Below are 26,747 nucleotides of genomic sequence, written 5' to 3'. Positions count from 1 at the left end.
ACAAATTGTTTGGAGCGAAAGGCAATAGCAAAAGTTTGAGAGAGCGCGCACAAGCAGAAATATGCAGCAGCGAACACACGCACAAACAAGTGTATGCACAGGGAAGCACCAAAATAAAAGAATCAAAACAGACAATAACAACAACACAGAACTGACGCCGCGTTCAATACATGCACTAATTAATAGACTTACGCTGCAAAACAGATAGCACTTTGCACAAGTAATTAAAGCTTTTTCAATAAAGCACAAAATAAATGCTTAATTTAGAATTAAAAGCAGGATTGAAGCGCAAAAATATATACAAATCTTGGAGCACAAGTAAAACACGTCAATCACTTTCAACTGAGAACTCTCTCTTGAATGTTCCGGGTCGCCGCACGACATGTGAGGTGTGTCATAAGTTTAAAGTAGAACAGGTAAGGCCGGCAGGTCGAATGCTGACGCGCCAGGGGACGGAACCGTGGTCCATCCTATGCGCCGACTTCGTGGGCCCCCTACCACGCTCGAAACACGGGAACACTATGCTGCTGGTATTCCACGATGCGTTTAGTAAGTAAGCCCTTACAGAGGGCGTTCCGAGAACGGATACTCTGTCGATTCGTAGACCCTCGAAAGTTTGTATGCGACAACGGAGTTCAGTTCACAAGCCAGACATTCAAGGCTTTCTTGCCTTCTATCGGCGTAGAGGTACAATACACCGCGCCGTATTGCCCTCAGGAAAACCCCACCGAGCGGACATACCGGACGGTCAAGACGATGATCGACCAGTTCATCGAAGAACGTCAGAACTCGTGGGACGGGATGCTACCAGAAAAAGCGTTGGCAGTGAACACGAGCGTGGCCGACTCGATCGGGTTCTCGCCCGCCTTCTTGGTGCAAGGTCACGAGCCTCGTCCTCCGCTGCCTTATACGATGAGGTTACGCCTGGGTCCGCCACTGTTCAGCAAACGCCAGGGGAAAAGGCCGGCTGTCTAAGGGAGGTGTTTAGCATCGACCGCCACAACCTGCAGCGTGCTTCCCAGGACCAGGGCAGGCACTACAATTTTCGTAGGACGAGAATGGCGGCCAAAAGTGAACGAGCAGGTGTGGCTACGCCAGCATCAGCTGTCAAGTAAATCGTTTATAACTATTGATATCTCCACAGGTAAAATGCAACGTGATTATTTTTTTGAGATTGAGTGGGAGCGGAGCAGCTACTCGATCGACGACCCGTGACAGTGGGCTCTCGATTTTGAGTCGGGAGACTCGTCGCCAGCGTCCCCAAAAGCCGACGACCCGGAGTGGGGCGACTCGCCGCCACCACTCGTACCCAGATTTAAGAAATACCAAGGAGTAAATATAATAATAATAAGAATAAATAACGTGGTCAGAGCAGAACAAGAATGGATCCGTTTGAAATTAAGAGGAGCCAATTATGTTGCTAAATCGAATCACATGCAACTCTGACTCCTAACAATGCTAACATTAGGAATAGAAGAGAACAAATGCTAGAGAGAGAGTTTTCGCCGCAGAGCAAAAAGAGCGAAAAAAGGGTTGTGAGCTGCTGAGACCGATCAGCAGCTTCACTTTTGATTTGGCGAGCGTATGTACTGGACGTGTGAACGCAACGACGGAAAACAGACTTAGAGGGACCGCGAGGTAGCCGTGAGGTTAAGGAATAGGAATCAAGAATCGACGGTGCAGCAGGGCCAAAGAAGTTATGGAAAAATAAAGCAGAATCGATCATCCATAAAGTGCATCAGTGTTTACACATTGTTCTATATCACGATTCGGCAATATAGGCCGAATAGGGATTGTGTGTTTGTCAGGCCTTTCATTCTGCGGCGGAGCGATACCAGCAGCACCCATCACGCTTATCTATCATAACTTTACCGCGGCGGAGTGATCCCAGTGGTTCTCAGTCCTTATCAAAATAGTATTAATCACTCTGTGGCGGAGCTATCTCTACAGCTCTCTACCCCCCTTTCAGCTTCACGTCTCGGCGAACTACAAATTTCTTGTAGAGTGGACTCTGTGCGACTGAGTTTTATTTCCCCGGCTAAGAAACTACTTTACAAGTATCAAGGTTAATGTTTCATTTAAATAAACCATGAATTTAATGGATAAAGCAAAAGTACTATGCGTCGATCGTAAGTTTAAAACTTTTCGCTCAATGTACTTCGAAAACGAAGCGACGCAAAGTACCATCGACCAGCTTTGCTGAAGGCAGGCTGGCGACTAACTTCGTTGCTCGGGTCAGCATCAGCAAGCCGCGACTTCGGCATTCGTTCGTCTGGCTTTTGGAGAACGAATAGCCAGTCGGCAGGCATGTCGTGTGAAGTGGGTAAAGCCAGATGAGAAGCCGGGCTAGAAATTTTGCGTCGCATTCAAAAGTATGAGCGATACTCTTCTTAGTGTGTACATTGTCTTTGGTACGACCAATCTTCCGCATGTGCGATCCCATCATCCCTGTTATTCTTAGTGTATTAATAGTTGACAGGGTCCATAGAGCGTCAGCGACAAGTCCATATATCCATAGAAGTGTCGGTTTATTTCGAATAATCTTTTCCGAATCCAACTTGCAAAAAGCCTGAAGGACAGAGGAGGATAGCTAGATTGCTAGATACAAGGCTAGATATGGAGGTATGTTCATGCAGCATTAGTTATGATCGTGAGGCTACAGTCTCCACACCGCCAACCACCCAGACAAAAGCCAACATGGAGGAGCAGCAATACCGATCAAGTCGTCCATGTCCCACCATCCACTTGAGTCGTCCTGCCACTGGCATATGCAAGCCGCTGTTATCCGACTCGGATCCGGCAGAGGCGACTTCAACCTTGCTGCTTTATATACTGCCCTCCGGCCTTGAGAGTGACTGAGGCACACTTCCAAACCCTTTTCAACAAGCTCGGCCAAAAATTCCTAGCTGGGGGAGACTGGAACGCCAAACATCGCTCCCATATAGAGCTACTGCAACACCAAGTGCACTCGACTTCGAGCTCTACAAGGAATTCAGACAGGCGCAGCTTAGTATAAAAAGTCTCCTGGACCTGACCTCGGATCACCTCCCACTACTGATCGAGCTAGAAGAGACTCCCAAGCGGTTCGTTGGCACCCGCAAAATGCTCCAGCCGCGCTCTAACTTGGACGTCTACCGGACCTACCTCGAGGACACCTTAGAACTCAACGTCACCAAAAGTACGGCAAGTGAACTGGAGAGCTATGTTGACCACCTCACAGCAAAAATTACGGAAGCTGCCAGACGAGCAGCCCCGCAAGCTCTGTCTTGCACTCACACCTTTAGAAGGTCCCTACTTAACCCAGAAGCCAGAAGTCTCCTTGCCGACAAAAGACGTCTAAGGAGGCTGTACATCCGCAACGGAGATCCCTCTGCCAAGGCGGAAATGGTCAGCGCGACCAACCGGTTTCGTCGACTGCTGGCAATTTATACCTCCCCGATCATGGATCGTTCTGGCCTCTGGCTGCGATCGGACGAGGAGAAGGCCAATGCGTTTGCTGACCACCTGGAAGCGATTTTTACGCCCTTCCATTTCCCAATTGTTGCACAGCGCCGTAAAGTGGCTGAAACACTTGATGCGCCACTGCAGATGGCTCTCCCAATGAGGAGCATATCCCCCGCGGAAATCGAAGTACAGATAAGGCGCTCGAGCTGAAGAAGACCCCTGGACGCGACGAAATTAACAACAGAGCAGCCAAGGCACTCCCACGCAAAGGCATCATGGCGCTCGCGTTAATTTTCAATTCAATGCTCAGGCTTGGTCACTTCCCGAAGCAGTGGAAATGTGCGAATATTATTATGATCGCCAAACCCGGAAAGCCGCTAACTCAGCTGGAATCTTACCGCCCTATAAGCCTGCTGCCAACGCTTTCCAAAGTCTTTGAGCGACTCCTACTAAGTCGACTTCTAGAGCTCGACGAGGTCACGCGCCTGATCCCGGACCATCAGTTTGGCTGCAGAAAGTCTCACGGCTGCCCCGAGCAGGTCCACCGGGTAGTAAACCATGTACTGAAGCAACAGAAGCACTACTGCGTCGGAGTGTTTTTCGACGTCAAACAGGCGTTTGACAAGGTCTGGCACAATGGCGTTCTGTCCAAGATCAAAGCCCTACTCCCTGCGCCATACTTTAGCATTCTGAGCTCCTTTCTCGCAGAACTCACCTTTAACGTGGCAGTTAAAGACCAAAGGTCGGCAATTAAGGGCATCAGAGCAGGTGTCCAACAAGGCAGCGTCCTCGGCCCGTTGCTGTACACGCTGTACACGGCGGACCTCCCTAACAGTGCAGCCTTCAGCCCCGCGAGACTGCTGGTGGCAACGTACGCGGATGATACCGCCTTCCTAGTTTCGCACGACCACCTGCAAGCTGCAACAAATGCAGTGCAAGACTGGCTGCTGCTGATCGAAAATTGGACAGCTAATTGGAACATCGCCATAAGCTGTGCCAAGTCCGCTTGCATCACATTCACGCTGCGCCCAGACAGTTGCCAGGGGCTTCGGTTCGATGGAGGAACCATTAAGCACACCAGCTCATTTTGCTCATATGGGGATCCCACATCACAGCAACAAAAGCAAAATGCATAAGAAGGCTCCAAAAACTCGACTGGCTGTTGAAACCGCAAAGCAAGCTCCACATTTCCACAAAGGCGCTGCTTATTAAAATTATGGTAACGCCCATCTGGACATACGAGATCCAAGTCTGGGGCACGACGTCAGCACACCAGCTGCATCGCATAAGAGTCGTCCAAGCCAAGGCAGCACGCAAGGTTGCCGGCCTGCCATGGTACGTGACAACCGACGCCATCGAACGTGATCTCCGCCTTACAAAGGACGGAGACCAACTCAACTTCTTCAGCAGCCGATACGCCGACAAGCTGCTGCAGCACCCGAACGCGGCCGCCAGGGACCTGGCTGACTCCATCAGCGAGAGGCGCCTCCGAAGGCTACACCCCGACGACCTACCTACGAGGCGCATCATTTAAGCATTGTAAACAATATCATTGTAAATAACATCATTGTCAATATTACATAAGTTACATTATAGTAACTATAAACCACTCATGAAATATTCGCTTGGTAGAGATCAGACGGCACTGATCGATTCCAGAGCAAAATAAACGACAAAAAAAAAACTGTGGCTTATATGTAAATTAGTTTATTTACTTGATTTATAGATTTGGGATGGTAGCGGGGAGGTGCTGATGGGTATAAAATGAAAGATTCTGATATATATATAATACTCTGGAAGCTACATGTCATTTTTGGTGACTCTAGCTCTTATTATTTACCCAATTTACTCAAAACACAGTATTTCGATATCGATTTATGTCGATTACTTGGGAACGGGATATGTTATCAAATATCGGAAGCAAACTCGATCTGCGCGGGCCCTAGTTGGACCTACAGCTAAAATTTCAATTCTCTAGCTCTTATAGGTTCTGATATCCTTGCGTTCATACATACGGACGGACGAACAGACGGACAGATGTACAGGCGGACAGACAGACGTACATGGCTAGATCGACTCGGCTTTTGATGCTGATTAAGAATATATATACTTTATGGGGTCGGAGATGCTTCCTTCTGACTGTTATATACATTTGCACAAATATATTATACCCCTTTTACCCATTTCAATAGGTTCAGGACATAAAGATGAACTGTGATATGACCACAAATACCCCCGTAACAGCGATTTATTCCAACACCAAATGCAGCTCGTGCTATGCGCTTGTTTCCTTTAGTTATAAAGATAAATTTAAAAACAAAAAACGTTTCCTTGGCAGGGTTCGTACTTGCAACTAACCGCACTACTTGCCGCCGCCTCTACTCAACAGCCACACAAGCCAACAACAAAAAAAAAATGGTCCCTCGGTAGGTCTCGAACTCGCAGCAGACCGAACTTCCTGCCGCCGCCTCTACCCAACAACCAATTAACAAGTTTGTTGACTTTAGCTCTTATTATTTACCCAATCGATTTTTATCGATTACTTGGGAACGGGCCATGTTATCGAATATCGGAAACAAACTGCGCGGGCACTAGGAGGACCTACAGCTAAAATTTCAAGTCTCTAGCTCTTATGTGTTCTGAGATCCTTGCGTTCATACATACGGACGGACGGACGGATAGACAGACGGACATGGCTAGATCGACTCGGCTATTGATGCTGATCAAGAATATATATACTTTATGGGGTCGGAGATGCTTCCTTTTGCCTGTTACATTCTTTTGCACATTATACCATTTTTACCTATTTTTAAAGGGTTAAGGGTATAAAAAGAAAAAAACAAACGAATAGAGAATGAAAATAGCACACCACAAATTCTGTCCTTGATATCCCTTTTTGGTTTGAGGCTACAGCCTATGATCTAAGCTCCTACCAAAGACAATATAAACACTAAGATGAGTAACACCCATACATTTGCATGCGACGAAAAATTTCATGCCTGGCGTTTCATCTGAGTTTTCGCACGACATGCCTGCCGACTGGCTATACGTTCTCCAAAAGCCAGACGAACGAATGCCGAAGTCGCGGCTTGCTGATGCTGACCCGAGCAACGAAGTTAGTCGCCAGCCTGCCTTCAGCAAAGCTGGTCGATGGTACTTTGCGTCGCTTCGTTTTCGAAGTACATTGAGCGAAAAGTTTTAAACTTACGATCGACACAAAGTACTTCTGTTTTATCCATGAAATGGATGCATTATTTAAATGATACATTACCCTAGGTACTAACTATAAATTGTGCACTAAAATTTAAGAATAAAATAATTTTTTAACAGTGCGCAACTTGTGCAAAAACTATGTTAAGAAAATATCACACATAGATTTATTTCACTTTTGTTTTTGGACAGTGTATGCTCGAGAGAAGTTCTTATTCAGCCAATGGCGTGCAAGCATCTATGTTTGTATGTGTGAATTATGCATGCATAACTATATCAAAATATGTATATGTATATGTGTTGTTATTCACTGCCTTGGCTTTGGCTGGTGAAGAAATAAATTTTGTTTTCTAGCGCTGATCATGCACGACCTATTCCAAATTTGTAGTGACATATGAATGCATGTTGTGTACTGAGGTTTTTAAAGTCGATTCAAATATTTATATAATTTCTTTAAATTAACTTATTAATTAAATTATTATTATTTTTAAGAAATAAAAGAAATGAAATAAGAGCGCAATATTTATGTTTCCAAAGATTCATTTTATCAATTTTTTTTATGTTTAAATTATTTTTTACTCCGCCGGTCGAACTAGCTACCGACGTATTTAATTTACCCTATTTGTATTTTTTAATAAAATAAAAATATTAATAAATAATTAATCATTTAATTTAAAGAAATTATATAAATATTTGCGACGACTTTATGAAAAGGATTTTTTACGGAGCCAACCTCAGTACACAGCATGCATTCGTATGTGAATACAAATTTGGGATAGGTGCATGATCAGCGCTAGAAAACTAACAAAATTGATTTCTTTGCCAGCTAAAGCTAGAGCTGTGAATAACAACACATTCAAATATGTATACTAACACACATACAAACATTATTGCTTGCACGGCTCTCATATTTTTAGCTTTTTGCTCTTTCGGCTGTGAGAGCGCAATGATACTGATTTCGTTTTCGTTCTCAAATTTCAAAAAAGCAAGCAGCATAGTAGCATTTTGTTGTATGGCGTTACTCATCTTGGTGTTTATATTGTCTTTGGTTATACCACTAACCATACAATGCATAGACTTGTCAAACAGCGGAATAATCGGATACCGATAAATCGTTAACGACTGAGCCCCATGGGTGTCCGCGACCATTTTAGTGTGCCCAGACAAAGTAAGACTGGCGAGAGTGGCAGCCGAACGCCGGACTCGAAAGCCGAACGTTCAGTATGAAGCCGCATCTCGCTCAGAGCACAACGTTGCTGCGGCTGATGCCTCTTTTAACTTCCATCCAATCCTTGCCGTTAAGTTCAATTACATGTGCAAATTTTAAATATAAATCAATGCATGTTAAATAGCTGTGGTTTTTTATTGAATAAATGTCTACTACGTAAGTTTCTCTACAGTTTTCTACTTCTGGTGTAATTTTAAATTTACATGATGTGTTCCTGATACCAATCTTAGCTGGATTTCAAACTTCACATTCGTTAATTATGTTTTGGATTAATTTTTGATAGCCTGGTTAATAGTATGCTTCTTTAAAAAGTCTGACCATCTTTTCGATGCCTGGATGTAAAAGTTTCTTGTGGTTGCTAACTATTATTTCTTTGAGTTCTGCATAGCTCCTAATGTCTTTTAGTTTAATATTTGTTCGTAATATTCGAGTTGTTTTACGGTTCATTATTTCTTTAAATTATTATGTTGTGTGACGCGGAGTCACAGTGAGGCCCGCGCCCGAAGATATAAGCATAACCATAGGCTAAGAGTAAGAAAAATTAAGTAAATAATAACCATATTGTAACCATAGGCTAAGAGTAAGAAAAATGAAGTAAATGAAGTCACTTATCGGTTAAGAGTACGCTTACTAAATTAAGAGAGCCCGATTGCAAGCGCAATCGAATCACTTGCAACTCTGTTGAGATTTTTAGGAGTAAAAGAGAGCCAAGCTCAGAGAGAGGAATTTCGCCGCATGGCAAAAAGGGCGAAAAGAGGGTCGTGAGCTGCTGCCGACGATCAGCAACTTCACTTTGGAACCGACAAGCGTGAGTATCGGACGTGCATACGCAACGAAGGTCAGAGTATAAGGACCGCGAGTTAGCTGCCAGGTTAGGTAGGAATCACAAAGAATTGACGGTGCAGCAAGGCTAGGAAAGTTAAGAAACAAATAAAACGGAAGTGAACGTACACAGAATTAAACAGTGTTTGCGTGTTGTCTGTGTAGAAACTGTGCATTTGTAGGTTTTCGTTTTGCAGCGGAGCGATCCCAGCAGCACACATCACGCAGGCCGACTCCAACATAACCGCAGCGGCTTCCTTTTTCCTTAACAAAATTAGTAACCACTCTGTGGCGGAGTTATCCCTACGGCTCCATACCCCCCCTTTTCAGCTTCGCGTCTCGGCAAACTACAAATTTCTTGTAGAGTGGACTTGGGTAAGACTGAATCATCACCCCGGCCAAGAAGCTACTTTACAAGTGGCGCCCGAGCATGGACGCTAGTCGTGAAGGGGCGTGGCACTAACGTGGCCTAAAAGCCCATGAAAGTGCCTCCAGGGTGTGTTAAAACCGAAACGGCAAAAGTAACTGAGAAGTTAGCTGCCTGCGGCATAGGAAAAGGGAGCATAGAAAGTCCCACAGAAGTGTCAGCAACAAACGCACACGTGCCGGCAGACAAGTGGGGACAACGAGAAAAGACAAAGAAAGAACTCGAAAACTAACAGACAGCCATAAAACTTCTCGCTGCGCGAGCGAGTTTGCGGCGAGCGCCCTATCGTGTGTGCACGCATACAAGTACACGCCCACACGCATAAGCCGAGAGTCGGCAGAGCGCGCGTCAACGGGACAGCTGCGAAGGCCAACCGTGGGGCAAATCGCTCGGTACGCGTCGAAATTTGCGCGATCAGTAAGCGCGACGAGAAAAAAAAGTGAACAATAAAGTGAATTCGGCCCAATATGAACATTGGAGCTGTAGTGACGAATAATTTTTTTTTGTGAACAAACTAAGCTATGGAAAAAATAAATATGGTGAACATTTAAGACAAAGTGAGCAGCAAGAGTGAACGTTTTTCTTATATTTTTTTCATGTGATCACCGGTGCAAAATATAACAAAAATTAATGAAAACTAATAATAACTAGTTAACAACCGAGTGAAAGTGACCACAGTGCAGTAACATAGAACCACGGTAAAAGAGTGGACGCGTGTAGCAAAAGGGTACCGTGGGCCGAGGCCGGTACGCAGCGTTACTTTTTAGGGTGGTCAACTAAAAGTGCGACTATTTATTTTGTGCAGGCAATGGTGGTGTTCTGGCTCGATAAAATAAAGTTAAAATAAAATTGATTAAAATAAAACAAACTAAAATAAAACGAATTAAAATAAAACAAATTAAAATAATTTAAATAAAATTAATTAAAACAATTAAAACAATTAAAATAAAATTAATAAAAATTAAAATAATTAAAATAAAATTAATGAAAATAAAATTAATAAAAGTAAATTAATTAAGATAAAATTAATTTAAATCAAAATAATTAAAATAAATGAAAATAAAACAAATAAAAATGAAATAAATTGAAATAATATACAATAATAATATAATAATATATTGAAATAAAATAAATTAAAAATTAACGTGATTTAAATAAACGGAAATAATACAAAACGAAATAAAATAATTATAAATAAACATAAACAAATACAATAAAAATAAAATCGGAAAGCCAGAAGGAAGTAATTAAAACGAAGCGGTCGAGGAAGACTGGATATCGGAAGTCATGTGGACCAGAAGAATAAAAGGGAACAGCAGTAAAAGGTTACATACGAAAGGATGGAAACGGGTGAGTGTCAGAATCTAGGGGTGGGCGTACGGTGGATCCATTCGCGACGGAAGGAGAAACTGGAGGCGATTATAGTTCGGGCTCAGCGAGTTGGGGCGGGTTGAAGACTTGCGTCGTCGTTTGGCAAGCTTCGTGTCCGGGGGTTCGCATTCAGCCAAAATATTGGCTCGGCTAGCCGAGTTGGAGGCCAAATATACGAGGACCCCGGAGCACAAGGCCCAGCTCGAACCTGACCCAATCGAATGGGATAGATGTTCGAATCAGAGTCAGACTCTGGCCCACGTTCGAACACCCCCGGCTTGTTCGAGGTCTCGGCGATCCCGAACTACAAGCCCCGTGATGCGAGCGACAGGACGAAGGAATCGGGGACGCCTCGTGTTACTGAGGGCGTCCCATTAACACAGACGCGCCTACCCATGGAGTATAGGGGGCATTGCATCGTTCCGGAACAGGTCAGGAAGTGGGGTATACGATTCGATGGGCAGGCTGATCCACTGTCCTTCGTAGAAGCCATCGAAGATCGGGCCCTGGCTAATGAGATTGACACTGATAGGTTGCCCCGGGCAATGAACGAGGTCATGATCGGCGGAGCCGCTCGCTAGAAGCGGAGCGAGAATTGGCGAGAATATACGACAACGCAGCCCCAGAGTATAAATTGTATGTGCGGAGACAAGATTTCGCGTCGCTGTCGAAGCTCATACAATTAGCGGTCGAGTATGAGGGTATAAAACAGCAGGGTCAACAGTATCCCCCGGGTTCACGATCTCGATTAGGTAATAGCATGGGCACGTATCTAGGCGAGGGGCAAGGACAGGCGACAAGAGGCTTAAACAACCCGTTCAGGGTAGCTTCATCGTCAGTATTACCGGTGCCAAGGGAAGAGCCCGCTAACCGAATGATTGGCCAAGAAACCGGGGGAACAACCAGGAGACGCCCGATATGTTTTCGATGCGGGCAAGAGGGGCATTTTAGGAGGGAATGTCCCAACCCGCAGGTAGTCTTTAGTGCGCAATGCGGAACCAGGCGGGTGAGCAGCCAGGAATGCTGTTGACGACCGGTTCAGGGAAACGGACAGAGGCACCATCCGGACCGGGAGCGGATGGACAGCGATGTCAGCGGAGCCCGGAGGCAGTAGATGTTTTGCGAGTCGAGGGGGGTCGTGTCGTCGCGACGATCAAGATCGGTGGAGAGGACTACGCGGCGACAATCAACACCGGCGCCACCCGATCGTTCATCAGTGGTGCCTGCGCGGCGAAGGTAGCGAAGGACGTGGAAACTAGGGAAGTACAAACGAGGATACGGCTGGTGGACGGGTCAGGATTAGACGTCGCGCGGATGCTGCACGCGGGAGTAAGTTTAGCGGGTGCCGCTACTAATCATGACGCCGATGCTAGACCAAGTGATCTTAGGTATAGACTTTCTGCGAGCGATAGGTACGACGATTCGTTGCGGGGACAGCGAGATGACGCTAGGGACGCCGGAGAGACGGGAAATTAGGAAAGGGGCGACTGGCTGCCCTGTGGAGCCGATCCCGGAGGCAAGGTTAGGGATTCGGCAGGGGGTGGCGGTCCGTCCCGCAGAGAGAATCCCGGAGGCACGATCGAATGATCGAGGTATGTCCAGGGTGCCAGTGAAGGTGCGGTCAGACGATAAAGAGGTGTCCAGGGTACCAGTGAAGGTACGGTCGGACAGCGAGGTGTCTAGAGCGCCAGGAGGGGATCCGAAGCATAACAGTAAAGAGGACGCGACAGGGCGTAGGGAAAAAGTGCAGATGACTACGGAAGTCAGCGGAGGTGTGGATTCGGGAGCCACGGGTAGAGCAGCACCTAAGAGCGTGAAGCTGGGGAGGGTAGCTGGTTCCAAAGGGCAGAAGAATCAATCTCACGCCTCGGAAGAAATCGTTCTAGCGGGAAAACTAGTCGCAGGGGAAAATACAGCGGCAGGAGCTAGTCACGAGGCTAGCAGTGGTGTAGGGGGGAGTCTCAACGGGGAGGACGGCTGGCCGGCAGATCTGGAGCCGAGTAAATATTATAGAATTAAGTAAATAATAACCATATTGTAACCATAAGAGTAAGAAAAATGAAGTAAATGAAGTCACTTATCGGTTAAGAGTACGCTTACTAAATTAAGAGAGCCCGATTGCAAGCGCAATCGAATCACTTGCAACTCTGTTGAGATTTTTAGGAGTAAAAGAGAACCAAGCTCAGAGAGAGGAATTTCGCCGCAAGTCAAAAAGGGCGAAAAGAGGGTCGTGAGCTGCTGCCGACGATCAGCAACTTCACTTTGGAACCGACAAGCGTGAGTATCGGACGTGCATACGCAACGAAGGACAGAGTTTAGGGACCGCGAGTTAGCTGCCAGGTTAGGTAGGAATCACAAAGAATTGACGGTGCAGCAAGGCTAGGAAAGTTAAGAAAGAAAGAAAGAAATAAAACGGAAGTGAACGTACACAGAATAAAACAGTGTTTGCGTGTTGTCTGTGTAGAAACTGTGCATTTGTAGGCTTTCGTTTTGCAGCGGAGCGATCCCAGCAGCACCCATCACGCAGGCCGACTCTAACCTAACCGCAGCGGAGCGATCCCAGTGGCTTCCTTTTTTTCTTAACAAAATTAGTAACCACTCTGTGGCGGAGTTATCCCTACGGCTCCATACCATCCTTTTCAGCTTCGCGTCTCGGCAAACTACAAATTTCTTGTAGAGTGGACCTGGGTAAGACTGAGGCATCACCCCAGCCAAGAAGTTACTTTACAGTTGTATTATTTCAAAATCGGAATCGTATTCAATGTATAATACGCTTGAATTGTTGCAAAAATGTTTTATCAGTATCTGTTAAGCTTTTTCAATGTTTAAGTTTAAATATTCGATTTTTATTTTTAATTTTTTAAAATATGGTTCAACTTCTATTTCTAGACTTCTAGATGCGTGATAAAGCATCTGCTACGTGGTTTAATTTTCCTTCTAAGTATTTGATTGAGAAATTATATTCACTAATTTTGATACGCCAACGTTGTAATTTAATGTTGGGTTCTTTAATGTTGTTTAGCCAAACGAGTGGCTTGTGATCGCTTAAAATGACAAATGGTCTGCCATATAAATATGGGCAAAAATATTTTACTGCCCACACTATTGCTAAAAGCTCTTTTTCTATTGTACTGTAGTTTTGTTCGTGATCGTTTAACTTTATACTTGAGAAACTAATTGGCTTGTTATTTGTGACAACGAAGCTCCTATTGCAAATTTACTTGCGTCGGTTGTTAGCTGACATTTTTTATTAAAGTCTGGACATACTAATATTGGGTCGTTTATAATTAATATTTTTAATTTTTCAAAGGCTTTATTGCATTCAACATTTTTAATATCAATTTTTGCCGCTTTCTTTAGGTAAAGAGTTATGGGTTTTGCAATTTTGCAAAATCTGGAATGAACTTTCCATAATAACCACATAAACCTAGAAATGTTTTAATTTCCTTTGATTTTTTGGCAAAGGAAATTCTTGTATTGGTTTTACTTTCAGTTTGTTTGGCCGTATGCCTTCTAGACTTATAATGTGGCCTAAGAATTCTGTTTCATTTTTTAAAAACTCGCACTTATCTAATTGAAGTTTTAAATTTGCCTGTCTTAATTTTTCAAAAACTTTATTTATTGAATTTAAATGGTCTTCAAGTGATGTGGAGAAGACAATAATGTCATCCAAATAAACAAGACAATGCTTGTTAATTAAATTACGAAGAACGTGATTCATGCACCTTTGGAATGTTGCTGGTGCATTTTTAAGTCCAAATGGCATTCGAGTATACTCGTAATGTCCGTATTTGGTAGCAAATGCTGTTTTATTAATTGATTTCTTGTCCATGTCAATCTGATGGAAACCTTTTGCTAAATCTATTATTGTAAAGTATGAGCATCTTCCTAATTTTCTCGTCCATGTTTGGAATGGGATATTTATCATTGATTCTAATGTCGTTCAATCCTCTGAAATCGACCACTAATCTAAATTTTGCCTTTCCTGAGTCGTCTGCCTTTTTTGGTACTATCCATAAGGGACTACAATAAGGCGACTGGCTATGCCGAATAATGGCTTGGGTTAACATATCTTTAATTTGTCTCCGACTTCTTGCTCCAAAGCGAAAGGGTAACCGTATGGTTTTTTGTAAATTGAATTTTCATGATGTGTATTAATTTCGTGCTTAACAATGCTTGTGGAGGTCAAATTGTCACCTTCTCGATATTAATTGCCACTGCAATTTTTTAGTATCTTTAATTGTTGTGATTTTTTTTCATCGTTTAGATGATCAGCTCGGTAATCTTGTCCCGATGTTATTTCATTACTTATTACTTATTATTTCATTACTTATTAATTTCTTGTGTATAACTTTCTGGTTTTAAATATGCTTCGAACTTTTTTTCTGAATTTGGATTTCAAACTAATTTCTTCTGATTGAACAATCTTCTCGCTAATTATTATTCTGTCATGAGCGTAGTCAAATATGGCGTCGTTTGCCTTTAATAAATTTCTGCCTAAAAATATATCATAATAAGGTGAAAAATCATGTTCATATGTAAAATGTCTGATCTTGCCTAAAGAGTTTATTAGGTGCAGTGGATACATAATGGTTTAGTTTTGATATCCCTGTCACGGTTCTAATCGAAATAGGTCTTGTATAAACTGATATTTTAAGGAAGTTTTCCCCCATCATATTTATTGACGACCCAGTGTCAATGAGACATCTGTAGCGTCTGTTATTCATTTTAATTTCTATGTACTGGCTTGTCCCGACGCTCCAACTGGAAAATGTTCGTCTTTTATTTCATTATTGTGAAACTCCTCATATTGGTTGTTTTGACAACCATTATCTTCTTGTACATGTTCCCCTGATAGTTTTCTGATTGTTGATCATTTTCATCAACCTGCATTTTTTGGGATACACTAGTATTTTCTTTTATACGCTTTTACGATTGATTTGGTACATATCACTAAGATCATGGGCGCAAAAGAAAATATCATTATTAGCCCGCGTTTGCCGCGTGCCCTTCTTTTTTATGATTTTGGGTTTAAACATTGAGAGCACTGAGAGTAAGTGCGAGCGAGATAAAAATAGACAGCGATGCCGTTCTATCGCTCAAATCATTTGGAAAAGAGTAAGCCAAAGCAGTTTCCTGTAGTGGGAGCGATCAAAAGACATCATATGTATATCTTACTCGCTCGTTGGACCAGATGCACATTTTTTTTGGTGCCCAAATTTCTAGTACGGCATGTCCCATCTATATGTTTTTTGGTTACCTTGAGAAATATTTTGATTTATGGGGTTATTTTTTTGTGCTTGTTGTTAATTCTGTTTGAATTCCTGAGCTAGTTACTTATTTTGGTTAAAATAAGTTTGGTTGTTTGGAGGGTGGAGGATGTGAAATATTTTGGCTTTGATTATTGTTAGTTATGAAATTTGGGTAAATTGAGGTTTAGTATTTCCTGTATAATTTATAGCAGTAGTTATTTTGTATTTTATTTATTTTGTTTTTTATTATTGTTATAATAATTTTCCTCATAGAAGCCCTCCATTTGTGCTACTTGTTTTAATTTTGAAATAGTGGATATGTCGGATCTTGAGAGTGACATAAAGAGTCTATCTGGTAATTTTTTATTTATTAAGATTTTTACAGTGTTATTCATAGCGTTTGTATACAATCTGGAATTATCTAAATTCCCTTCTAATTCTAACTTGTCTGTTATAATTATTTTCTTAGCCTCTACCTCACTAGAGAATTTACGTAAATTACCTTGATAATTGGTATTATATAGTCTTCGCCTCAGTTCTTCCACGGATGTTTGCTTCTTGTATTCGGAGATTAAGGCTTCCCTCAGTTGGGACCAGTTGTTGATTTGCAGCATTCTAGGAACCTTCTAGGCATCTCCGGATATCTGGAGCTCAATCGCCCTGAATATGATGCATTGTTGTCGTTCATTGTGAGTAGAGTACAGTTGAAGCAGGTAATCCATCCTTCTGATAAATGGACCCAGGGTTATAGGGTCTCCCTCAAAGGCTGGCACGTTCCGTATTTGTTTGTTCGTTTAATTTATTCATGGCTGCAAGTGCATCAACATGAGAGCCTTCTGGTTGCTCCATTTTTTTTTTTTTTAATTTTAGGTATTTAGTTTGTGTCACAAAATTCACTTTGTGTTGCAACTACCGATTTGGATTTATATTTTGAGTTTAAATATATTCGATTTAATTGTAATACTGTGCACAGTTACACTTGTTGATCAGAGAAGACACCAGTTGTATGGATAAGCCTTTCTTTAATTGATCGTATCACTCACGAACTTTAATCTATTTCTTTTCACAAAATGCTATCCTACCGGCTGCTCCAATAACGTAGTTATAAGTTTGAATAAAAAGACTTTATTTCACGAGAGTGAATTTGTATCAGTTTTTTATTATTACTGAAGAACAAAAATTGGCTTACGCTATATTTAAATTTAATTGGAGTACGTGACTTTTTGCAAACGGACAGCAGCTGCGGCTTGTTCATGCTAGCGCCTTTGTGTTGGTCAGTTTTTGTTTATAAATGATTGTTGACAATATGTGAGCTTGGCTGCAGAAGGCATTCTGCTCTTATGATTTTTGTTGCTGTTAGCATTATTTGAATTCGGATGCAGAAGGCATGCTATTGTTATGATTATTAAATTTGTAAACACACAGTGGGTTATACCATGCAATGTAGCTTATGAATAACAGTGGTTCAAAACTCTGTTGTTGTGAATAAGTCACTATATATATGCACAAATGCATAATCACTTAATTGCAGTGAACTACCTTGCAATGGTGGGGACAGTATTGTTCTTTAGTTATCGGCTTGTCTGTGGGTTTTGTTTGTTATTTTTTCTTTCTTTTAAAACAATTGAGGACTGAAAGCTTGTAATTATACCCTGAACCCATTGAAAATAGGTAAAAAGGGTATAATGTATTTGTGGAAATGTATGTAACAGGCAGAAGGAAGTATCTCCGACCCCATTAAATATATATATTCTTGATCAGCATCATCTAGCCATGTCCGTCTGTCTATCCGTCTGTCCGTATGTATGAACGCAAGGATCTCAGAACCTATAAGAGTTATAGAAATGGAAATTTTAGCTGTAGGTCCTCCTAGTCCCCGCGCAGATCGAGTTTTTTTTCCGATATTCGATAACTTGGCCCGGTTTCCAAGTAATTTTTTTTTTTATCAATTTTGGTATATAAAAAGAGCTTGAGTCACCAAACTTGACATGTAGCTTCTAGAATAGTATATATATATTAAGTATATTTCATTTATAGCTATCACCACCTCCCCGCTACTACCGCTACTACCACTAAATAAAGAAAAAACACCAATTAATGCTGCCCACCATTATAAGCCACAATTAAATGCAATTGACTTTTTGAGAATACACAAATATTCTACAACACAACAAGATGTACTGCAGAAAATTTAGTTAAGATCGGTTAAGAAACACAATTATTAAAAAAACTTGACTTTTCTTGTATCCATATACATGTAGACACACGCATTCATGCGCGTCTGCTTTTATTTTATGTCGTTTTTTACACATTAAGGCTCAACGATTGTTGTGGCTGTTGGGTAGAGGCAGCGGCAAGCAGTGCGATTAGTTGCGAGTTCAAGCCCTGCCAACGGAACTTTTTTTTTCAATTTATCTTTACTACTACTAAAGCAAACGAGCGCGTAGCGCGAGCTGCATTTGGTGTTGGAAGAAGAGGGTTCAGGGTATACTCTAGTCGAGACCTCCCGACTAGAACCTCTTTTTTGTTGATGCACTGTTTTTTTTGTATTTATGCCCAACTCATAGAGAACCTATGATTTGCTTTCTCGTGTAGTGAACAATGGCCAAGTTGGTTATTGTTCGGAAAAATCTCTGTATACCCTTTCCTGTTAAGCGACTAATGATCAGGCGAATTTGTTCCCCTTCGCGGCGAATTCAATATTTATTATTTTTTCACTCTCCCACATACCCACACCTGCACTCAGCACAAAACAGACGAAAGAACCATCACGCCGGTTTACAGTTATCTTCGCTTCAACGTTCCGTGTGTCTGCTGTATACTTCTAGAACATTCGGTTATGCTGCCTAAATTCACTTTCAATCGCCTCGTCAAAGAATTTAGAAGCGCCGATCAGAAACTGCACAATTTAAAAAGTTGAAACAGTGTTTTAAACTCGTGTCCGTTATATAAGACCACGTTGATTCTCTTGTAAAATCCAAAACTCAAGTTCTCGAATCGCGAGACAGCCACAAAGGCGATCGCATCCGAATTGCAGAAGCATTGAGTGGTGTGCCGGATAAAATGTGAAAGTTGATATCGTGTCATATTGGTGTGAATATAAGTGATGTTAACCAAAATTTATGTTACAGCGGTTAATTTTAAATCACGCGAGTAGCCGGCTTTTACAAGCGCTTTCATGTTGTTCCCTTCCGTGTGCGTGCACATTCCGGACGAGTTTTGGCTGGCCATTCTGGCCGCCTAATCCCACGATAGTCTCTAATCTGTAAGAGCAAGAAATTCAGTGAACCGCTCATGCACACGGAACAGAAAACGTGTGACCTATGAGCGCTAACTTGGTGCCATTGGCAGGAACACCTGAACCGCCGTCACCAGCTTAACGCAGTGAGCGCTGCTCCAAATGGACTCAGCGCACATGAAACCTTTCATTGTTTATTAAACATTTCAAATTTCAGTACATATTAATAACAGTCAAGTTTTTTAATTTTTTGTATGTTAATATATTCTTTTAAATGAATTGTTAATAATAATAAAACTTTATTGCTGATACTTGGCAGTTTTTTGGCATGCGCGCACATAAATGGCTTGGTTGGGCACAACCGCCACAGTTCTTGCACAAAGCTGTCTCTCGCCTAGATTGTGAGATGGATTAGCCAATAGTTTTTTTAACTCCTGCTTGCTGTACAGAGATCGCTTCGCTTAGCCGGTGTCTCAATAAATTGATTGGCACCTGTGAAGGGATTGAACAAATATTTTTGTTAGATTTTAGAATTACCTTCTCCGAGCTATAGCCTTAGATGACCTTGTATGGCGCAGATTGGTTTCCTCTACCTTTTGGTGTTTCTGTTAATTAATTAACAGCACCGATAATCAGGCCTAAGGTCCTCGAAACTAGGTTGGTGTCTCGGCTAACCGGCCAAACTTTAATTTAAATCCCTAAAAATTCTTCTAAATCACTATAACTAAAGTTCTCTATCAAATTACTAAATCTGATTTTATCGCGAAATAAGTGACACAAAATAGAGGTAGAAGTTCTTGCGACGATTAGTATGTGACAAGAGCTGTAGTAGAAAATTATTATTAAATGGAATATACAACAAATTAAAAAAAAATGCGGTAAGCATGCGTACTGAGCAGAGTTGATGACACCACCGCACCAATTACAGACTCTGCCAAAGCGAACACGAAGCTAATTCTGACCGGAGAACCAACAAAGGGTTTCCAGGAGCTTAAGAAGGCGCTCTTATGTGCACCCGTATTGGCGCATCCTGATTTCCGCAAGCACTTTTATATACAATGCGATGCAAGCCAACTTGAAATAAGAGGGGTATGGAGGAATGCCGTGTACAACTGGTTCGCTTAACGTCAGTTTTATCATTGATTTTTATTAAAATGAAATGAACTTATCGGAGCTAACAAATTCAACTTAGCATAATTATGTTAAAGGTAACATACATACTCTGAGAGGGAGAGCGCACTCATGCATATATGGTTGCATTAAAGTATTAGTGCGCGTGAAGCTATGTACTTCTCGTAAATAGCGCTCCTGGGCATTGCCCGTGGGATGCATGGTCAGTGCTTATGCCGTAAGTCGGCATTAGACGGTGGCCGTCAAGTGGCTGAACATATTACATTTAATCGAGTCATTGACTTACGCTTATGTTTTGTATGTTTATATCCATTGTTGTCAATGTCAATATTTAAGATTGTAACAAAGTGTTAAAATGCGCATGCATGAATACACTACAGATGATTTAAATATCATCAATAAATATTCAACCTATATTACAATCACTGATCTAATAGCAGTAGCTTGAATTAAAGCGTTATTAAATCGCACAATTGACATCAACAAAGCTACAACGTCTGTAGTAAAACAGACCTACACAACACTATTCAAAATGAACCACATAATCGATAACATCAAACAGCCGGAACTATTAACAAATGAGCAACACTAACAGCTGTAAAAACGTGAAATGTAAACAGCAAAGGTGAGACTCTCAACATAAATTAACAAAAAGAACACTATTATTCCACTTTACTTCTCCATATCGGGTCCCGGTTCCGGACCCGGCGTACCCGCCCTATCTGAGACGATCTCCTGATCTCGTCTCAATCATCAGCCCTTGTCGGCTGTCATGCCCCCTCTCCCCATTAATGGATATTTAGCCGGACATTGTTTTCCTTCAATATGTGAGTATAATTGGTTTCATTTCCTTAAAATTAATAACAATTAATATTATTTCTTATCGCATTTATCTTTGCAGCCATTTACAATCTCATACAAGCGGACATTTCATTTCGACTTCACCCGGTGCGTATAATTTTTCGATCTCTTATTGTTACTGACCGTTGGACCTTAATAAAATTGAGCAGGCGACGAACAAAAAATGGAAGGAAGGCAATTATAATGTGATCGTTGCGCCAATGGTAACAAGATGCCCACAGAAATGAACCTAGAACTGGGTATGCCAAAATAATCAGTTGCGCAGCAGGTATGTGAGGTATTAAATCGCTTAAATCTACCTTACCCTACCTAAAGAGCTCTGTGGGGGCTGTAGAACCGGGTATTCCAAAATAATCAGTTGTACAGCAAGTCTACCTTACCTTAAATCTACCTTACCCTACCTAAAGAGCTCTCTGGTGGCGGTAAGGGGCGATAGGTATGTATGTGTGCTTTGTTCGTGCAACTGCAAAGTTTTAAACTTTTATATTTAATAGGTGCAATAACATTTGGGTCGGTCACTCGCTGTTCGCCCTTTAGAACGTTTTCTTGAGTGAAACTAGGCGTAAGTACACATATATATTTATCCAAAAGAACTAATTCTAATAATGCCAAAAGATCTTTTCTTAGTGAGGGGTCTCGAACATGAGTCGACGTCTGACTCTGCCTGCTACTCAGGGCAAGGGTAGACGACATGGAACTGACTCACTCGGATGATGTGGGCGTGGTCTCGCCCGTGGCCGCTTCTTAGCCTTTCCTTCTGGATAACGTCGGTGATATGTGCGCCGCTGAGCCGAAACCTGGACTGGGGGTTAAACTGCTGGCCCTCTCTGGTTCGAGAGCTGGTCCCTTCGTTGCCGGAACCGTGGGTCGTTTATTTTATGTATTGTCTGATATTTTATTTGTTCGCTCCGTGTCGCTCGTTAGTCTTAAGTTTTTCTTAAGTTTTGGTATATTTCGTCACAAGGTTTACATTGAAGTTACGTTATTAAACGACAGCAAAATTCCTCGTATTCCTTTTGTACGCGTCGGCTGAGCTGGCCGGTTAGAAACTTTTTTGGAATACTTTACTTATGCAAAAAGAAAAAAATTTAACCTGGCTTCGAGTATGGCACGCAACATCATCGGGCAGGAACATCATCGGTGCCGAATTTCGGCACACGCATACATGTACGAGGTGGGCACCGTTGCTGCCCATCTGCACAGCTGCACTCTCGGGTCAACGGCCTAGTTGTAGGCCAAGGGCTTTAGCAAGGGCATCCGATCATCTCTGCTCCTAATCTATCTATGAGCGAATCGGTTGCCCAATCATGAGCGCTCAATGGTGTTACCCCTCTCAACGCAGTGGATCGCCGGGCGTTGCTACTCTTCAATTAATTGGGCGCCGCTGTGTGCCCGGTTTCACCCCTCCCGATACCCTGACCATGCAACGAAAAGATATCGACGGGGCCGATAATATCGGACGCAACCAACTAAGCAAACTGTCGATGCAGCCGATAACGTCAAATGGAACATCACCACGCAGATTATTGTAAACGTGAGCACGACCGTTACAAAGAATCTGCGTGCGCATTTCCTAGCTTGACCCAGCCGGCTAATAAGGATACCAAACGTAGGCCACACCCACGACATATACTGTGTACTTGCGCCGCTGACCAAAAAGCACGGACGCTGCCGACATCGACGCCAGGCGAGGAGGTAAGCGAATTACGCGTATTCCCGTAGGTCTTTTGCGTGGAAAACGCCTAGCACACGTCCCAGGAGATCTTCTAATTCGCAGGCGTTGGTACCTACGGCTCGGACGACGCGGCTCTTCAGTTATTTCCGGGCGAACGTGGCATTGAAGGCTTTGCCAAAGCTGCTCAGTGTTAGGTTGCGCCTCCACACTTCCTGTCCCGGTTTCAGATGGAGTTGGCGCGCGCGTTGATCGTAGCGTTGGCGACTTCGTTCGTACGCGGTGTGCAGGTGTTCCTTGACCTGGTTTCGGATTACATCCAGTCTGTCCTTCGTATCTAGGTCATGAATGCTGTGATCCGCCAATGACTTCAGCTTCCGGGCCAGCTTGTAACTGGAAACATTTAGGTACATATGCTAGCTAAACATTGCGATGAACGGAGTCACTCCCGTTGCTACTACCTCATACCTATAAATCAAGAAAAAACACCAATTAATGCTACCCACCATTATAAGCCACAATTAAATGCAATTGACTTTTTGAGAATACACAAATATTCTATAACACAACAAGATGTACTGCAGAAAATTTAATTAAGATCGGTTAAGAAACACAATTATTAAAAAAACTTGACTTTTCTTGTATCCATATACATGTAGACACACACATTCATGCGCATCTGCTTTTATTTTATGTCGTTTTTTACTCATTAAGGCTCAACGATTGGTGTGGCTGTTGGGTAGAGGCAGCGGCAAGCAGTGTGATTAATTGCCTAGCGCGAGCTGCATTTGGTGTTGGAAGAAGAGGGTTCAGGGTATACTCTAGACGGGACCTCCCGACTAGAACCTCTTACTTATTACTTATTTTGTTGATGCACTGTTTTTTTTGTATTTATGCCCAACTCATAGAGAACCTATGATTTGCTTTCTCGTGTAGTGACCAATGGCTAAGTTGGTTATTGCTCGGAAAAATCTTTGTATACCCTTTTTTGTTAAGCGACTAATGATCAGGCGATGTTCCCCTTCGCTGCGAACTCAATATTTATTATTTTTTCACTCTCCCACATACCCACACCTGCACTCAGCACAAAACAGACGAAAGAACCATCACGCCAGTTTACAGTTATCCTCGCTTCAACGTTCCGTGTGTCTGCTGTATACTTCTAGAACATTCGGTTATGCTACCCAAATTCACTTTCAATCGCCTCGTCAGAGAAGTTAGAAGCGCCGATCAGAAACTGCATAATTTAAAAAGTTGAAACAGTGTTCTTAACTCTTGGTCGTTATATACGACCACGTTGCTTCTCCACAAAGACGATCGCATCCAAATTGCAGAAGCATTGAGTGGTGTGCCGGATAAAATGTGAAAGGTGATATCGTGTCATATTGGTGTGAATATACGTGATGTTAACCAACATTTTCGTTACAGCGGTTAATTTTAAATCACGCGAGTAGCCGGCTTTTGCAAACGCTTTCGTGTTGTTCCCTTCCGTGTGCTTGCACATTCCGGACGAGTCTGGCTGGCCATTCTGGCCGCATAATCTGAAAGAGCAAGATATTCAGTGAGCCGCTCATGCACACGGAACAGAAAAGGTGTGACCTTCATAGCGCTCATGCACTAACTTGGTGCCATTGGCAGGAACACCTGAACCGTCGTCATCAGCTTAACGCAGTGAGCGCTGCTCCAAATGGACTCAGCGCACATGAAACCTTTCATTGTTTATTAAACATTTCAAATTTCAGTACATATTAATAACAGCCAGATTTCTTTATTTTTTTTTGTTATTATATTCTTTTAAATGAATTGTTTATAATAATAAAACTATTGCTGATACTTGGCAGTTTCTTAGCATGCGCGCACATAAATGGCTTGGTTGGGATTTAAAATGGATTTTAACGACTTAAAAGCTTTGCACAGATGCAAGCACAACCGCCTCGTTTCTTGCTGTCTCTCGCCTAGATTGTGAGATGGATTGGCCAATAGTTTTGTTAACTCCTGCTTGCCTGTACAGAGATCGCTTCGCTTAGCCGGTGTCTCAATAAATTGATTGGCACCTGTGACGGGATTGAACAAATATTTTTGTTACCAGACAATAAATATTGCATCGGGCGTGCACCAGTTTGCAAGTGAAGATTTTAGAATTACCTTCTCCGAGCTATAGCCTTAGATGACCTTGTATTGTGCAGATTGGTTTCCTCTACCTTTTGGTGTTTCTGTTAATTAATTAACAGCACCGATAATCAGGCCTAAGGTCCTCGAAACTAGGTTGGTGTCTCGGCGAACCGGACAAACTTTAATTTAAATCCCTAAAAATTCTTCTAAATCACTATAACTAAACTTCTCTATCAAATTACTAATTTAAATGGAAAAGAAAGGAATCTAAAAATGCAATGTCAATAAGAAAGGTTGAACATCTGACTTTATAGCGAAATATGTGACACAAAATAGAGGTAGAAGTTCTTGCGACGATTAGTATGTGACAAGAGCTGTAGTAGAAAATTATTATTAAATGGAATATACAACAAATTAAAAAAAAATGCGGTAAGCATGCGTACTGAGCAGAGTTGATGACACCACCGCACCAATTACAGACTCTGCCAAAGCGAACACGAAGCTAATTCTGACCGGAGAACCAACAAAGGGTTTCCAGGAGCTTAAGAAGCCGCTCTTATGTGCACCCGTATTGGCGCATCCTGATTTCCGCAAGCACTTTTATATACAATGCGATGCAAGCCAACTTGAAATAAGAGGGGTATGGAGGAATGCCGTGTACAACTGGTTCGCTTAACGTCAGTTTTATCATTGATTTTTATTAAAATGAAATGAACTTATCGGAGCTAACAAATTCAACTTAGCATAATTATGTTAAAGGTAACATACTCTGAGAGGGAGAGCGCACTCATGCATATATGGTTGCATTAAAGTATTAGTGCGCGTGAAGCTATGTACTTCTCGTAAATAGCGCTCCTGGGCATTGCCCGTGGCATGCATGGTCAGTGCTTATGCCGTAAGTCGGCATTAGACGGTAGCCGTCAAGTGGCTGAACATATTACTTTTAATCGAGTCATTGACTTACGCTTATGTTTTATATGTTTATATCCATTATATATATATATTTAAGTTTGTAACAAAGTGTTAAAATGCGCATCCAAGAATACACTACAGATGATTTAAAAAATATTATCAATAAATATTCAACCTATATTACAATCACTGATCTAATAGCAGTAGCTTGAATTAAAGTGTTATTAAATAGGAAGAACGACCTTACATACGTGGTTATCTTCTTGGCCCTCTTACGCATCATCCAAGCTTCACCAGAAATACCAGATGGTCCAACGCCAACATGACATTCAAGTGACAATTGACGGTTTCACGAAATCTAAGGAGAGAGGAGTTAACACGATCAGCCAACAACAAACAAGTAGCCAAACTGATCATGCATTGCACAACTTCAGTGGATATTGCACAACATCACCAGAAGTTCTGTCATTGCCTATGTGGCAGGCAACGCTTCACGATGTACGCAATCGTTATGCGACACCGTGCACGAGGCAGGGGGTTAGCTTTGGAAATTGTGTTCCAAGAGTTGTTGATTTTTAGAAATAAATCGCGTCGGTCATCGCCACGCCATGTTTACAAGAATTCTTCTCACTTTGCGCAAATGGATTGGATTGGCAATTGGATATGTATATATATGTATAAACATACATGTGCACACGCGCCACGAATCACCTATAACCTCTACGTGCGGCCTGGAAACAAAAAAATCATGAACATATGCGAGGAAAGCGATAAATACATATATGTATATCTTTCAGTGCAAACACTGCAAATACATGTTTAAACTGTGTGCTCACAGAAAAGTTATTTAAAAAAAGTGGGCAAACTTTAAAAATTAAATCAAATTAAAAATATAACACATATTTTACGGACAACCGACAGCATTATCCAAACTGCACAACAGGGCCCAACAGTGCTAAGGTGAGCGCGCAACAAACACGACAGAAGGAAATCCGTTCTGCCTTCGGGGGACTCATGGACGAGCGGTTGTTTGAGACACCCGTTGCATTAAGGCGGGACTCACATAT

The 26,747-nt window shown here is 42.2% G+C and overlaps 1 long non-coding RNA gene across 3 annotated transcripts; it reads left to right on the top strand.

The window, feature by feature from the left end:
• Positions 1 to 20,610: 20,610 nt before the first annotated feature.
• On the top strand, positions 20,611 to 21,939 carry LOC135427298 (uncharacterized). Of its 3 annotated transcripts, XR_010436027.1 has the most exons (5): positions 20,614 to 20,950; positions 21,025 to 21,071; positions 21,134 to 21,252; positions 21,479 to 21,546; positions 21,612 to 21,939. It is a non-coding gene; the product is annotated as an uncharacterized LOC135427298 (long non-coding RNA). The 3 variants fall into 3 exon arrangements; XR_010436026.1 differs by having other exon boundaries at positions 20,611 to 20,950; positions 21,134 to 21,546; XR_010436028.1 differs by having other exon boundaries at positions 20,611 to 20,950; positions 21,134 to 21,546; positions 21,600 to 21,939.
• The last annotated feature ends 4,808 nt before the right edge of the window (positions 21,940 to 26,747 follow it).

Source organism: Drosophila montana, unplaced genomic scaffold, assembly GCF_035044405.1.
Source record: "Drosophila montana isolate Dmon_TW-CO22-7 unplaced genomic scaffold, ASM3504440v1 contig_1280_1, whole genome shotgun sequence".
NCBI lineage: Eukaryota > Metazoa > Arthropoda > Insecta > Diptera > Drosophilidae > Drosophila > Drosophila montana.
Note: the sequence above shows the minus strand (reverse complement) of the source record. Positions and strands in the feature narration are given on the sequence as shown.